Below are 17018 nucleotides of genomic sequence, written 5' to 3' on the forward strand. Positions count from 1 at the left end.
GAGCATCTTTTATCTAGCAACCAAGAATGGACTTTCCCTTCCCTCTTTACAACCCAGATCCGCTTTCAACTTGGTCCTTGTCTCTTGTTCAGCACCTCCAAAATGCCTTTGCTGAAAACAGGCTCAGTGTCTTCTTCATCTGCTTGGATCTTCCAGCTGCCTCTGTGGAGATCCAAGATGGCTCAACAGGCAACTACTAAGATGATTTTCTTATGTCCACTGTTAGCAGTGTCTCACTGGTGTGTCATATATTTGGTGAGATAAACATCTTGAGAAATCCTACAGAGCACGAGTTTCCACAATAATTTGTGAAGCTGCTTTTAACAACCACCTCTCAAGTGAGGAGGGCTGTTGTAGCAGACAACCCTTTTCAGGCCTTGAGCCCCAAGTCATTAGAGGATGCTTTGGCAGTACAGTTTTCTCCTTCGAGAACATTATTTTTGTTGTTCTGGTTGTTGGCTGCAAAGCAATATTGACTGTAGATCGGCTTCATGGGAGGCAAGTCAAATTACTGCTTGTCTTCTGAGTTTAGTAAATAACTCAACTGTTGTCAAGAGAGCAAGAAATGGCAGAAAATGTGAAGTAGGCTTTAGCATTCTATCCATCTCAAAATATAATACAGAATACATCTCCAAAAGGCCAGAAAAACTTCATTGAGAGTGAAATTAAAAAAAAAATCCACATAGGGATATTTTGCTGTCGGAGTACACCTAAGAATGCAGACCCCTCATATTTACGCATCTACTAAATAGGTATTTCTCCTAAGTTGAAAATTCCTCTGTAGTGACAAATTAGGAAGCTCTGCACAATTACGTAACTCTAGCTAAAGGACAGAAATTGCTACATGAGGAGCCAACATGCAGTTTGACAGATATTTTTCCTGTGTCAGTTTAAGTAGCCTTCTCCCAGACATGCACTCTCCGCTGTGTCCCGTCGGGTGCAGGGCTGTGCACCACATCACGTAACTCCCTGCAGGCTGTTCTGGTTCATGTGGTTTGCTTTTTTTTTTTTCTTTTCCAGGGAATGGGGAATGTGCTACCACTGTGCTGGGTAGCTGTTGCCAAAACGGCACAGGAAACTGTGGTATTTTTCCTAGCAGATCTCCCCTGAGCATCCCAAAAGCTCCTGTATCTCTGGCCGAGTCCAGGTAGAAGACCTGTGCCAGGGTCACGTGGCTGCTGAGCAAGGGGTCTCCAGCATGGTGGGTTCACACTCCAGGCTGGGCTTGGTCCGACTGCCATTTCACTGCCTACTGCACCTCACCTCTGCTCCCTTGAGATGCAGGCATGTCAACTTATTCCAGTATTACATACTTTAAAACTGAACTTACACTCTTTTGAAACCAAAGCTGGAGAGACTCTTAGAGAATTCAAAGGAAGAGCAGAGTTTCCATCTGTGGGTTGTTTCTGCAGTGAAACTGCCCAGCTAGATGGAGAACAAGCACTGCCAACCACTGATGGATGCACACTAATCAATCCCTTAGCATGAACAAATACATCTATTATTTGCATAGGTGCAATCTATACCTCCTTGACATTAGAGTAAGCTCTGTCAGACAAACATGAGCTCAAGTGAGATCAGGCTAAATACCCCCTGTGGGTTCAGCAAATAGGAGGAGAACAGCCACTCCCTTTCTTAATCCTCTAAAATCTCACATATAAAATATAAGCTTTAATTTTAAAAAAGTAAAGGAAAACAAAATATTATTTGAAACTTTAAAAAGGCCCAAGCACTAAATGTGGCTTGCAGTTTAAGTACAATTGTTCTGGGTGGTCTGCAAAGCACTAAACTCGCTGTGCAGAAAGGAGTATTTTAAGAACAAATCAGTAGGGTATTGGAGCATTAGAAAAGATGAATTCATGTTAGAAAAACACTTTGTGAAGTCACACACAGAATGCAAATGTTGAAAAAATAAATAATAGCTTCCCTTACCTATTTATTTTCATTTCTTATGCCAAGGTCATAATTCCTTTTTATGTATTTTGAGGATAAATATTAAGATTAATAGATCGTCAACATTACGAAGGCTTAGTCTCTGGGACACAAGGTCATTGGGAAGCAAAGATCTTTAGTCCCTAAACACAGCAGTAATGAAAGCCAAGAACTCAACAAGTCACTTTCCTTTCAGACACAATCAAAATGGTTTTGCATCCTAAATGTGCAAGACACAGCTTGATCCCTGCCCTAGAGTCCTCAGAGGTTTGAAAGACTCTTACCAAGGCTTTGTAGACCAGGCTTACTTTTTGCACCAGTGGGTGTATATGTAGACCAGTTTAATGATGCTGGGGCGGGGGGGGCATGGATAGATAAAAATCTGTTTAGAAGGAATTTTCTACCTCCTTGCCATTGGAGTGCAGTCACTGCAGCTCTAGATAAGGCTTCCTCTCCCAAAACTATGCTACACACCTTTTCTCTCTCCAAGTTCTGGCGCAGTCCCCAATAACAGCTGTTGGCTACTCCTACCTGGAAATGCAGTTCACAAGATTTAGTCGGGCAAGATGCTGCTGGTGGTGCACACCTTTAAGAGCTGTACAAGTGAATATGCCAAATAATCAAGAGTGATTTGCCATTCTGGAAGTGTTCCTTTTGTCTGTGGTTTTCAAAAGGCTTTGCAAAGCAGGTATGCATTGGGCCATCTATACTGAAGGGAAATAAACACAAGGAAGGGCAGGTCTGTGCAAGATGACAAAAAAAATATTTAGCAGCCTAGAATCAGGGCATCTGGGTTTTAACAACACTATCTTCCCCACAAGACACGGAGTATAAATTCAGAGAAAGTGCAGATTCTCACCAGAACAGGCATCAGAAATATTGAGGCAGCAAATGAAAACATGAGCTATTGTTTTCCCATTCTCACATTAAATGACATCGAATGCTTTTTAAAACAATGCTCACTTCTGACACAGCCAGTGTCTCAGGCAATGTCCCTCGTAGCTACAGACCAAAGGCAACTTCTGGTGCAGTTCTAATGCAGAGATGCACCTCCTCTATGCTAAGACCCAGTTTACACCTACAAGAGCCCAAAGCACCCTGCATAGACTAATTGCCCCCAGAAGCAGCAAGAGTTTCCAGCAAGACATAAATTTTAGCAACTAAAAAAAAAAAAGGGATTTTTCCTTCACATTGCCAGCACAAAGTCCTGCACCCAACATAAGTCATCCAGCCCAAACCAAGACACTGGCACACAGTCTGCAGATGTGATTGAGTCAGAAAATTAGGCTCCCTCTTACAGCAAGTTCCCAATAGCTGTGAGGAAGAGGCAAGCATGATGGTCTCTTGTTGGTTTCTGACATCTGTACATCCTAGTAAAGGACAACTTTCTCAAAACATATGCCAACTGAATAACCCCTTATTAGAACTGACATCGACAATAACATCTGTAAGTCCCTCCAAAACCAAGTACATAATCATTGACAAACCACGCACCAATTACAACCACCAAGTGTTATGTATAGAAGAAACACTAACCATCCTCAGGTGCCAGGGTTGAATCATTTTGGGTGGACAGAAGGGGAGAGAAAGTGGGGAAACAGTGTAACATCTTGTTATACTAACCTTGTTTTCCACATAGCACTTCAGAACAATAGGTGAATACTGTAACCCCGCCAGTGGATACTGGATCCATCACATCCATCTAGGAACTGCCATACAAGAGGCACTGTAAGGTCACCTCCACTCGATAATGACACAAGAGTGACTGAATATTAGCCATGTCAACCACTACAGCTTGTCCAAATGCAAGCACACCTACATCCAAGCCTACACCCAATCATTCCATTTCTTTCAATAGAGATCAGTGGAAAATAGGGATACAGCCTGCCTGGTGTCTAATAGAAACTATGCTGCTGAAACTGTCCTAGCACAAACTGACATATGAAGCAGACTTCTTCTCAAGGAAGCCTTCATATTTATACAGAGTAGTTCTCAGCTACCCACACTGACATAGGAAAGAAGAAAGTCAGGACTAAACCCCTCAGAGTGTGCACAACCAAGCCAGAACATCAAGAGAGAACACAGATTCCTTGAAAGCTATGCAATGCCAAGCAAAACTCAACACCCCAGGTTAAGTTATTAGGAGATCAGGAAATTAATCATTTTGGGGCACAGCGTAAGTTGAACTAGCCTAGGAATAAATTACCTCAAGAATGGCAAAGCTGCCACTCTAAATGATGTCTGGACAAATGGATATAATGCTATGAAAGCAGAATCTGACGCCTCACAATTCCCAAATTATTAATATACAGTTCTCTTATGCATGAAAATCTAGAATATACAAGGCAAGTACACACTGTAACGCTTTTCAGCTATGGAAAGTTTGCCTTGGAACTGCAGAACCTCTTTCCTACTTCTTCACAAGTGATACAAGTTCACCTTAAATGATACCTCAGCATCTGCTGGAAATTCTGCCAGCAGAATATAATATAATGGCCAAGTGCTGAACATCACTCACTATATTGATGACGACTTTAAAGAGGGTGAAGTCACAACTGTCAAATTCATAGACCTGTCATAAGCGTTGCATGTTACCTGTCAGCAACATACACAGCGTGATTAAAAACTAAATCATCACACAGCATAAATGAAACGCTCTATTAGAAAAAACACAATCATTTTATACCATACATCTCAAGAAACAGAGCCGATGGCTCAGGTAGTGAAACAGCCTACCACAAGTCACTGACTTGTGTGAGCCTTATCAAACAGCGTCATGAGCAACCAGTCAATCTATCCTCACACAAGAAATTTTACCTCTACGAGTATCTTGCACATCATGACCAACCAAGATATTTGCCCAGATTGAAGCCAAATGGACAGCAGGATTCTCATGTTGCTATTATTAAATACATATCTATTATAAATACACATTAAATAAGTATACACCTATATTTATTTAAATATATAAACTATAAATATATAAAACACATATGCATGTGTAGATGTATACAGCCACACATACCACACACCAGCCCAGCTAAAACACAGGCAACGCTTTCATTTCTACAATCACAAGATCAATAAACAGCTTTGCATAACTTGGAACAGGGCGCAGCTTGCCCACTACCGAAATCTGCTGTTCCTGTGACTAACGCCGGGCGGCATGTTTTCCATGAGGGAATATGTAGAAAGACAAAATGTAAGGTTAATGCTAAGAATAACATGCTGAGGAAGTTGATAAATTTTAAATGGGAGGCCAGACCAATAACCCTACAAACTGCAGCAACTGCACTCTGTTTTTTAGCAACTAAATGCTGAAAAGTTAGTCTGCCGTGGGAAAGTTCAGTCAGTACATGCAAAGACATACAGCAAATAAGTGTCAGTGCACTTACTCATATCTTCAGTCAAATAAAGTGGAAAAAAAAAAATGCTCCTGCCTTGGTCCTTCAGACATCAGACGATCATTTTTAACTAAAACAAAACATACACAACAGAGATACAAGGCATCTACTCTATGTCTATACTATAGCCATTAGCCAGCTAAAAATTGTTAAAGCAGTTTTGCTGTAATGCAGAGGGATTTACAAGGCCCTTCGGAGACCACGTATTTGGAAATATGAAGGTCACAGTTCAATGTATTCAATGATAGCTTGGAAGCGATCACTGGAGTTGCTGAACATCCAGTTGAAGATATAATTAATCTATTCCCATAACTATGCCTGAAACAGAGTTGGCAAGACAACAATAATATGCAGGAACAGAGCACACTGGCACACGTGCATGAAGGAAACCAGCCAGCACAGGACACCTTTAGGGTGCGGGACCCAAGGATACGGGCAGGCTGTGCACTCGGTTGGAGGAAAACCACGTAGGAGTGGTGGCAAGCCATGAGAAGCAGCAGCCAGAGGCTGCACTACCTATTGTGATAAGGGAGAGGGGATGATGCAAGTTTCTCCATATTGCTACCAGCTTGACACAACCCCTGCAGAACAGAGTATTTCTTCCCAGGCCCACCAGAAGAAGTGACAGCTTCCCAAGCAACCACCAGCACAGCCCAGAATGTAACAACAGCTAGGCAGGGCTAGTGTTTTTCCAGGATTGACAGTCTCTGAACACTGGTAGTGTCACAAGGATGCTACTAAGAACTGGGGTGGGTGAGAAGGACAAACTCAGCAAAGGAGTTTGCCTGCTCAAGGGAATTTATTACTTTTAATTACAAATTACCCTTCCCCTCCACCCCATATTCAGAAAGAGAGATACTCTAAATAGCCTAATGACACTAGAGAGAAATAGGAGCTCCAACATACATTGAGAAGAAGGTACCTCTACCAACAGAACAGGATCTAGCGTGACCAAATACATACAGACAGCAAGTATCGTGAACAAGGACAGAAAGCACAGGCAGCATTCGCAGCCCTAAGGCAGGCAGGGAGAGGTAAGCCATACAGAATCAGAGGTTCGCCTTAGACAGAAGTTTACTCTTTACCCAGCCTTTCCCATTCACTTCAGTTTGGTTGGGGGAAAAAAAAAAAACCCAAAACAAAAAACTCACATGGATCAAATTTCTCCAGGATTTCCAGAATCTTCTAGTTCCCATACTACCACAGCCCACCCAGGCCCCTCCCATCCAAGCACATGGCAAATTAGAAATTAATTTAATTTTAGAAAAGTTAACCAGATTTGGGCAGGGCCGGGGGGGCACAAGCTACACTTTAAAGGTTTGTTCTCTCTCAGGGCTGGGTCTGAGTCCCTGTCAGCGCTCCCAGGGAAGTGCCGGCAACGTGGTTGGGATTTCAACACAACTCCTAGCTCTCCCCTGAAGAGCTCACTCTTTGAAAGCAGTTTTTCTCTCACCTCACTGAAGCAGTTATATTTATCAAGTGTCATGATATTTAACAAATAAATTAGGATTTCTCTTTCTGACTTTTCTTGGGCCTCTCCAATACCATCTGCACACCTCTCGTGCTGACCAAATGCAGAGAGCCCTTTACAAGAGGGCTTCAGGCTGAAAGAGAAAACTTTCCCATAAGCTCAAATCCACAACTACACCACAGCTTTGGTCACTCTCTGTCTTCTACACCAGAATTCAAACATAAGTTCAAGAAGCCAGATGTACAGCTAACATTACGAACACCGATGGTGGGATAAGAGAGCTCCATCATCATGGGCACTAGTGTTCCCCTAAACTCCCCACTCATCCCAATTACTACAAAGACTTGTTCAAAAAAATCAAAACTTCCATTCCTCAGAATTCATAAAATTCCTTAGAAAAGAACTCCTAAGAAATCATGTACTTACATACTTTGCTGGAAGTCATGGCATAGCAGCACCTAGAGCTCATTGACACAAGACTCTCCCCAAACATAAGGGTTACAGAGCAGATTTCAGGAAAAACCTGACTGTCTTTTCACCCAAAGCTCACCAGGACTGCTGGGTCTCTGCAAGTCATTTTGAAGCACAAGCATTTCCACCTGGACTTAATTGAGCTTATTGAGAGAACAGAGAACAAATTAATTCAATGAGATTGAGTTCTGTTGGAACATTTTAGTGCCTGGGAATTGTTCAACTTATAAAATGATGGGTCATTTGCACCATAAAAGCTAACTATACTAAGAGGTTGTGGGATATTGAATGCTGTAGTGAATTATTTCTTCTATGTCAGACACAGTACAAGGGGAAGGGGAAGTTGCATACAACGGTATTTACAGTTTGTTTTACTTTTCTCCATGCAGCCAAGGCAATAAGTCTACTTACACACTGTGGTTTCGAACTTACAAGACGCTGTCCTTTGCATAATGCTGGCACAATCATGAAATGTTAAGTTCTACCTTTTTCTATTTTATTGTAATGCTAACTGGCTGATTTTCACCCTCCCCCTTTTTCCTTGTCTACTACCAGTTCTGGAGTTACAGAAAGTACATTTCCTGTACCTTCAAGGAAACTTTTCCAAGACACTTAGCATTTGCTTTTCCATCTGGATAACACTATCTACTCGATCTCTGTGAATTCCACACCGCTTGAACAATTGCTCTTTCCAATCAGTTTTAAGAGTTGTAAGGTTAAAACACTCCATGGTATAAAGTGCTAACAAAAAAGCAAAGAAAGCCAGACAGGTCCTTCCCCCTTCACATCTCCTGCATTAGCAGAGGACCAAGAGCTTCACCTCATTGATGTTTTCGCTGGTTTTCTCAATATGCATGCTCCTGCTTAGGTACCAAATTGCAGCCCAAGAGCTTGACACACTGAGAGCATCACACCTGGAACCAATGGTCCCTCGTTTTAGGGCAGAGGGGTAAGCAGGACAGCCACCTGCACCTGGCAGGTTACCAGCTGTTCCAAGCTTTAAGACACTCATTGGGGACTCCCAATGTGTAGTAACACATCATGGTAAAAACTATGGCCAGCTGAGCTCCCAGAGCTCCTGCTGAACGTATGAGACAATTTATAATAAAATAGCAAGTATTGGATTAAGATCTCCATGCCAATCACTGCAGGAGTGGCCTCTGCAAGGCTAAATAGATGATATTCATGAATAAAACAATTAAAATCAGTGAAACCAGGAGCAAATATGTCTCTGGTATGCTAAAGTAACACTCACACGTCTCCTGCAAGGGACTGAGTGGGATCTTGCCCCTCTTGGCTTTAGTGTCCCAAAAGGGTCTCCTCCAGATTAAATCCTAGCTATACTCTCAGTCAAACTCTTCCCAATTTCGGGTGGTGAAAGCAAGATGGGAGCACAGATCCATTCTGCTGCCTACCTCTGTAGAGGCTGTACCTCTGCAAGAGCAAGGGCTTCTTGAGGATATGATGACACACACCGAAACACCATTTTTCAGGATGTAAAACATACACAGATATTTCTGTGTTCTGGAAGGTTTTGGAAACATGCATTTTAAGAAATCTCTGTAAATCTCATCTAAATTGACCATCTTTACAGTTATTAACAGTGAATCCCTTTTTTCTGAATTCATTATCACATTTTATCTGTTCCTACCAACCTAACAGCACCTATTCTGTATTAAACTACAAGTGACTGCTCCCCGGATCAGAAGTTTAGTATTGCCTAATGTATATACCATTGCATATACATTATATATACCATTGTCTATGGCATTCATGTCACCTCTTTGAGAGCTGGTATTTACCATTGGTTTGAAAGAATCCCTTTCTAAATCTCTCACCAGTCTTGTAACTGTAGATTGTTCTCACCAGTCAGGTTGCATTTCTGTAATTATTTTAAGAATAAGGATTATTTCCACCAAGTCCTACTAACTCCCCAGGTGCTGAACTTCTGGGACATATTTCTTTCAGTCATACCAACCCAATCCACAGGTGTCCCTGATTGTGTGCCCATATCTACAATTGGATGGGAAAATGGAGAGAAACTTTTTAATGAGCTGCTGTAATCTTCTTCAGTAGAGGTGGAGATTTCAGGTGTATCATCCCTTCAGCTTCTTATGATTGTTCATTCGTGAAAGTCGAAGAGTTGTATTATTGGAAATACTCACTGGCCCCATGCTTTGTTCACAGTCATCAAAAAGCATCTGTTGCAAATGTGAAAGCAATTAAATGACGGCCTTACGTTTTGGCTTGCCTTATATTGGCAGATGGAGATAGACCCCATAAAATGAAATGCTTGTTACTTGCTTTGCAATGCTCTTGCAGCAAACAGTTTAGTATTAAGTTTTGTGCTATGAATTCTAAATTCCATCTTGAATTTAATTTTAAGATGCAGGTTACCATAGGAAATATTTTGAGTAGACAGGAGAGGTCATGACTTGGTGTTCACATTGACACTAGCCCAGAGCTGTGCACCACTTCCAGGGGAGAAGGCTCTTCCAGCATCCAGGTTTCCCTTTCCTCGACATCATCTCTCCAGTCTCCGCAGCCGCACTTCCCCAAATGCAGAACAGCCAAACCGAAGCAAAACGTTCAGGTTCAGCTCTAGAAAGCTCAACAGTTTGCTGCATGAGGCTTTGCCTCCCCCTGTCCCCTGGACATCATTTGATACATCCCAGGATTTCCACTGCGTATGCAGAAAAAACCCCACAGATCATAACTTAGGCTGTGGTTTCACAGGCAGTTCAAGTCAATATAAAGTTGCACTGATGCTGAAAGCAGAGGTCCAAGCCTCACGTTACTCACATATTCCTGCCCTCGCTCATGCTTTTTTTCTACAGCCACGAGGCCATGGGATGAGTCCAGATCAGAGCACTAATCCAGTAGAAAACAAATTCCTGTCTTTTTAGAGGTAGTGTTCATTTGGATTGGCAAATCACTGCATTCCTCATCTAATCTGACCTTTAAAAAAAGCATTTGTTAACACTGAATTCATCTCCTAAGATTTACAGTGTGCTGTTCAGCCCTCTTAACACAACAGCAGCACTCTGTATCGAACCCTATTTATGCTGCTGTGCCACTTCTGCAACAGAGCCAAATGGCATCCAACACAAGAAGCAATTTGCCCTCATCCAGGTGCAGGCGCACGACAGGCACAAACTGACCCAGGGCTCTGCCGCCCCAGAAGGAGATATCTGGGCCTTCCCTTTGACGCACGTCCACTGTTTCCACCGCACTGCCGGCCAGCAGCGAGGCGTCAGACCAGCTCAGAGACCCTCCCAGGGCGGGCAGCTAGAGGGGCCAGATTCCTCTTCTCCCTTTCTCATACTTGCTCACTCATGGGAAGAGTAAACCACCACCCGATGTCATTAGCTGGATTACGGCCTCTACTAAGAAGAGGAAGTCCAATTCCAGATTTGATGGTATTTAGGAGATTCAGAGCTGCACATGCACCCCCCTCCCCAGCCAGCAAAAGCACTGAGACCACTGCAGGGGCTGGAGCTACCTACCATACACAGCCAGCAAAGCTGGAATTTTAAAGCAATCAAAAATTGGTGTGAAAAATGGTCATCCATGGAAGAGTCAGAAGGTTCACACATATATATATCTATATGTGGATACAAGAAAGCTTTAATAATCACAAAAGCTAGTTGTTAGTGCTCCTCTGCAATGAGCGAATGGTTTTCACACTGCTATTCAACTCCCTTTGCATACAGTACAGGGAATCCTTTTCCACGTTTAGGCGCACTTGAAGGCTAATCAAGATCTCATAAGTTACCAGGCCTCTTACTGTTATTGAATTTCCCTCCATTTCTTATCTTGAGTAGCTATTACGATTCCAGGTATTCAAGTGAACGTCACATTCAGAAAAGATAAGGTAATAATCCATTGATATAGGACCCTCGTATTTAGATTTCAGCATATCCAGCTCCCTGTTTATGCTATTAACCATGGTAGAGAAAAGGGGTTTTAAATTACCCTGTATTTCCTTCTCAGATGGTGTACAGAATAGAAATTACTCAGCAGATGTCATCTATCCCTCTTCAGCAACAGAGATGAGATTTGTTGGGGTAATTTTGCCTGCTTTCCTCAGAAATGCCAGTTTTGGGGGGGTTCACCCCAAAATGCCTCCATTAACACATCCATTATACCTCTTTGAAAGGAGAGATGAAATGACTCACAACTGTTTGCCTAAGCTTTGAGACAAAAAATTCTTTTTAGCGACCAGGTCCTCTAGACCTCAAGGGAGGAATCTCATTCCTCCATCCTCCCCTCCAATATTAAATTATTAATACTAATAAAGGAATTAGACCTACAAATCAATGTTCTTCATTACATATGCTGCAAAAATTACACAACCTGCTAAATCTATGCCTGCTGATAGCAAGCGTTTCCTTTCACATTCAGAACTTCTCAGAAGGTGCAGAGCTTTGCCACACAACCATTATTTGACTTCCAGTAAACCAGACGAAATAACTATTCAGAGATACATTCACATTAATTAAGCCCTATCTCGATTTGAGCCTTCCCTTAAATGTCAGTATCCTTTCAAATGGCACAAGAACTACTCAAGGTCCAAGTCAGTCATTTGTAATCACAATATAGAAAAGCAGTCTTAAAATGGGCACACTAAGAACTTCCCACAGAACTGTGGAGGAAACAATGTTTCTTCAAACTGAGCAAAATCCACACAGGAGGGATAAGCCTATCTAGCAGCTTGGTGGGCAGATCCCTTGTCCTCCATCCCGTCACTCCTGCCTTCTCTCCGGGGCTCTACCTCCTCCTCCTCCCTTGCACCATCTCTGAAACTCGTCAGACTCCTTACTGACCCGCTTCAACTCTACCCCAGCAGAAAACACCATTTTTTTCCTTTCTGCCTGGTTAATAAAATGCATCAACCCCCAGGGAGGTGTGGCAAGTGCCAGAGCCGGCTGGGGGCGAGTGGACCTTTTGGAGGCAGTCGACCAAGTGCCCACCCCAAGCTGCGAGCAGGGTGCCGGGGTGCTCTGCCGGATCAGCGACCCAAACCAGCTCAGGGAGTGGGTCAGAACGGGCCAGGGAGGAGCAGAGCGGAGAAACTGCTCTCTCCTGGTGGAGGCAACCTGCTACATCACCTCGAGTAGATCATTTTCATCCCACCCCTCCACTTACTTCTTTAGCAGATGAGCACTTAGCGGTCTGGCTGTGGTCATTCAGGATATTCTTGCCCCTCTATGGGCAGGTACCAACCAGCTGCAGGGTTGGCAGAAGGGACTATGTAACTCTACTTCAGATGCAATAAAATGGGAAGCCCAGTACCTTTGCCTTAAGCCACTGAGGAACTGAGTTTAAGCTGAAGAGTCAGAAAGCAAAGTTTCAATTTCCAGAGCTAATGTGCTGCCAAGGTCTGTAGGCTCAGCAGGCAAAACCTGAAAGGTCCCATCTTATCAATGACAGAGCACCACTGCCTGAAGCTCTGTCAAGTAAGATTCACACTCAAGGTCAGCAAGAAAAGACAAGATCACACAGTTAAAAATATATGGTACAAGTCCCTTAGCTTTAATGCTATTCTAGCAAAATGAAAAAATAAAACTATGTACATCTAGATCATAAACAAAAATGAATTCTTGGGCCTTCTTTGAAGATGAGGTTGTCAGATGCACGCTTTTTTTTTTTTTTTTTAAAATCCAAGCTACACACTTAATGGATGGGATGGGGCAGAAAATGGGAGGCGGGCAGTACTTTCTTTTCAAAGTAATGTAAGAGTTGCATTGGACATTGAAATGATATTCTGGAAAAGGGCTCATCCCCTGCCTATGTATTTAACCACTGAGGTATTGGTTTGCTGCGTTCCGCATTCAGCAATACAGCAGAGAGAGCCGCCGGCAGCCTACCAGCTCCTCCCGTGGCGATGTGCCCTCTTCCACAAGTGACATGGACTGTGCTGCAATTCCAGCTTCCACACCTGAACTGGGGGCAAATCTGGGCGTACAGTGAAATCAGCTCATGCTTCAACCATGACGCACTAAGCGAAGAGCAGCATTCCTGTGCTTCGTGGCATGCTGCTGGGAGTATTTTCAGTGGTGTGCAATCCATCCAGCTGTGTGCTGAATGGGGTTTAATTTTTATATTAACTTGGGTCAGGCAGCAAACCCCAAAGCCCGGAGAAAGCAAAAGCACTGGAGTTACAGCACACCACTCTACCTGAAGAAGGCAAACTGAGAAAACCTGAACAAATAAAAAGCCCCCAAGAAACTGAGAGGACTAGGGAGTAACAATCAAAACTGCTGATTCAATACATTTGAAAACCACCTAATGATCATACCAAGCCACGTTAAATCAATTCCTATATCAAGACCTATACCATTACACCTATTTCTATAAATTTGAGTCTTTGCTGCAATTTCTTTCAGATGATCAACCAAAGCAAGCATGCAAGACTCAGTCCTAACCAACAATTAGTAAAATCCCCATTTTCCAGATCCTCAAAGTCATTTGAAGTGCCCCAACTATTAAGAGAAATATCACATCTCTAATGGGCAATAGCAGAAACCTTGGCGATCCTTCTCAACCCAAAGCTCTTGAATAAAAAGTTTATTTTTATGGAGAGTGTTTCGACTTATTTCAAGGTATCAGGAAACTTCTGAATGGTCTGACCAGCTTACATGCTTCGCTGAATTTTGACATGAAAGCAAGAGAACATTTGCTTAAATCAACAACGTAAGTCACCAGTTTAAAGGTTAACGCTTGATTGTGCAGCACAAGAAACAGGCACTTATCTTCCCAGTTCAAGGACTTCTGGTTTTCTGAACAGCAGCACACAGCACTGCAACAGATTGTTTTGCAGTACACTTTTGCAGAGATATAAACAAAACAGGGCGCAGGGCAGTTGGCCTCAGAGCATCGCTCGCTCGGAGCAGGGCAGAGGGCGGCTCAGGCCCCACTATCCCCACGTACTGGCACGCCATTAGCCCACTGGGAGACACTCGTGGGCTGCCACCCATCCCATCCTGGCAGACTTTCCAACACACTGAACGCTGGCGTTGACACCAGCGCAGTTGTGTTCCACATGGGGCAGCTGCTGTAAAGCTTCCAGGGCTCTTCTTCCAGCCAGGAGACACAAAGCCAACCCCGGCATCCTCACCGAGATCCTGTTCAGCCAACGGAAAACATCAGAGAAGATGAAAGTACTGTGTTGATGGAGTACAGCTGTCCTAGATAAGTGAAATATAGCAATAAATAAGGTCCTTATCTACTGTGTCAAGAAAAAGGCAGGCTGAGGGGAAGAGGTGGGCAAGGGAGAGAAGCAAAAAACGTACCTACAGAAGGAAGAAAATCTGAAACTAAATGAGACATGCACTCCTAATTAACACAGTTTTAGTTTAACAATTAGTTTCAAAATCCCAAAAGTAAGTTAAGACATCAGCTTAGACATGGGGCAAACCAACAGCTGCTCTCTCTCCCTGCGAAATACTGGAGGAACTCCTCCTCCTTGCAGCCACGGAATCTGTACCAGGGTTGCCCAGGGAAGGACCCGGCCGTGCTCAGTGCTACCCTGCAGGCAGTGCCAAAAAGAAGTTTCTTCAGAAACTGGTTTGGGAATCAAAGGGAGCAATTCTGAGCCAAAACGTCAGACTGATCCATAAAAAAAAGGATGATTGCTGTAGCTGGACTGTGTTGTCATACATTGCTTACGTTTGTTTTAATTTTAAACTGAGAGTCAGTCCAAGGTTTGTTACACAAACATATGGCACCAGTATTACATTCTACCTTGTATTTATAGAAAGTACTGTGGCAGTCCAGGCAGCACAGAGATGCCATAATGTTAACAACATTTATTAGTAGTATGACAAAAGAACAAGAATAAGCTGGTCGAAATCATGACTTAAAAGTTGAAGGGATTGACTGGAATAAGGGACCGAACCGTGGAGCTATCAGCTAAGAAAATTCCTCCAGCACTAATGAACACAGTCCCCACGCTGCCCAGTATTTTGTTATATAAATACACCCTCAGAAAGGTAATTTGTTTGAAACCCCAGCCCTGAAAACTGATTAACAGGTTTAATGCTAGCCCGATTAACACCAATATGCCCTCGGCTGGGTGATGGGAGCGTTGAGGCAGAAGTCCGCATTCCTGCGAGTGAAGAGGAACAAAGCTTTTTGGGACAAAGGGTAAACCTTAATTACGCCTTTTTATTACCCCAACTGCCATTTCCTCCTTACCCCAAACCAGCCAGGAAGGCTAATGGCATACTTATACATCCCCATCAGCAATGGGATTGATAAATGCCACTACTCGAATTTTCCACTCCAGCTGTTAGGCTACCAGCAGCAAAGGTTTGATCCTTTACTTTCTTTTTTAAAAAAAGAACTAAAAAAAAAAAAAAAAAAAAGGCAGCAGGATACAGTACACCGCTAGCACCAATACTCCCGAACCTTCTGGAAGCGTTTATTAGCTTTGGCCACCAACCAGTGATTGCTGCAGGAGTGGACTGGAGCTGCGGTGCAAACTGGTTAATCTGTAGCTAGACATATTTGTGATTGGGGGGGGGCGGTGGCGTTCAGCAAGACATTCTCTACCTGGCAGACAGGGCTTCAACAGTTTGAGTGCTACTTTTTTTTTTTTTTCCAAAAAAATTTTATTGGGAGAACTACAAAACATTTACAGTACAAAGTTTACAGTCTCACACAATTTGTAGTGAACTGACTCCCGAAAAATATATTACAACTCAAGTTGACTTATCCTTTAGTTACATTCAAAACATACTTCTGTTAAAGTAGTCCAAAAGAGTACATAGTGCTCAATCTGTACCTATGTACAAACAAAACTAAGCTACTGCTCATTCATCCACCGTCCAGGAAAGTTTTGGAAAAACTCCTGACTTTCTACATAAGGAAAAAAAAAATACAAGTTTTGGAATTCAATTAAACAAGATATGTTCATGTACTGTATAAAGTTTCAGATCCAAAGATGGCCTCCATTCTTACAAAATAAAGAGTGGCGAAATTTTGCTGTAGTTAAAACCCATCCCTACATTCAAATTATCTCAAGCATTAAGAAAAATACTTATTTGGTTGAGAAATATTTAAGGCAAGCATGGACCCTCAAGAAGGCACTGTGAGACATAATACTGGGACCCCCAATTATTGCTACATACTTTGAGACTATATCACAGTGTGATTGGCAGAGTTAGGCAACAAAAATACTTTTTGGTTACAAGTCTGAATTAGATTTGCCACTTTGAAGTCTGATTGCTAAATCAGTCTTTTTTTTGTTGGTTTTTGTGGTGGTTTTTTTTTTTTCTCATGTTTTTCAACTCGGACGGGCTACAACCATTTACATTCTAAAAAAACCCATAGAAATTCCTCAAACTACTTCCACAGCATCGAGACCGATTTCTATAAAGAAACCATGCAATCTTTCAGATTTACGTAAACAAGGAAAGAAATTAATGAAATAAATATTACATACAATCTCTTAAATTAAGAATTTTACTCATTTACAATAAAATAACCAAGTGAAGTTACAAAAAGGCATATATTACTGTGAAAAGAACACACTCCACATTTCGCCGATTAATAATGGCAATCATAATTTAAACATAATAAAAGAATATATATCTATTGCTTTTCATCATACCCGATAAATACAGTATGAACAAATTACCAATGTATACTTTTCACAAGATAATAAATAAGTTAAATAGTTTCATATTGAGTTGTGTGCAGTGACTCATTCATGCAATCAACTCAAACAGCTAAAA

This window comes from Gavia stellata, chromosome 2 (genome assembly GCF_030936135.1).
Source record: "Gavia stellata isolate bGavSte3 chromosome 2, bGavSte3.hap2, whole genome shotgun sequence".
In the NCBI taxonomy this organism is placed as follows: domain Eukaryota; kingdom Metazoa; phylum Chordata; class Aves; order Gaviiformes; family Gaviidae; genus Gavia; species Gavia stellata.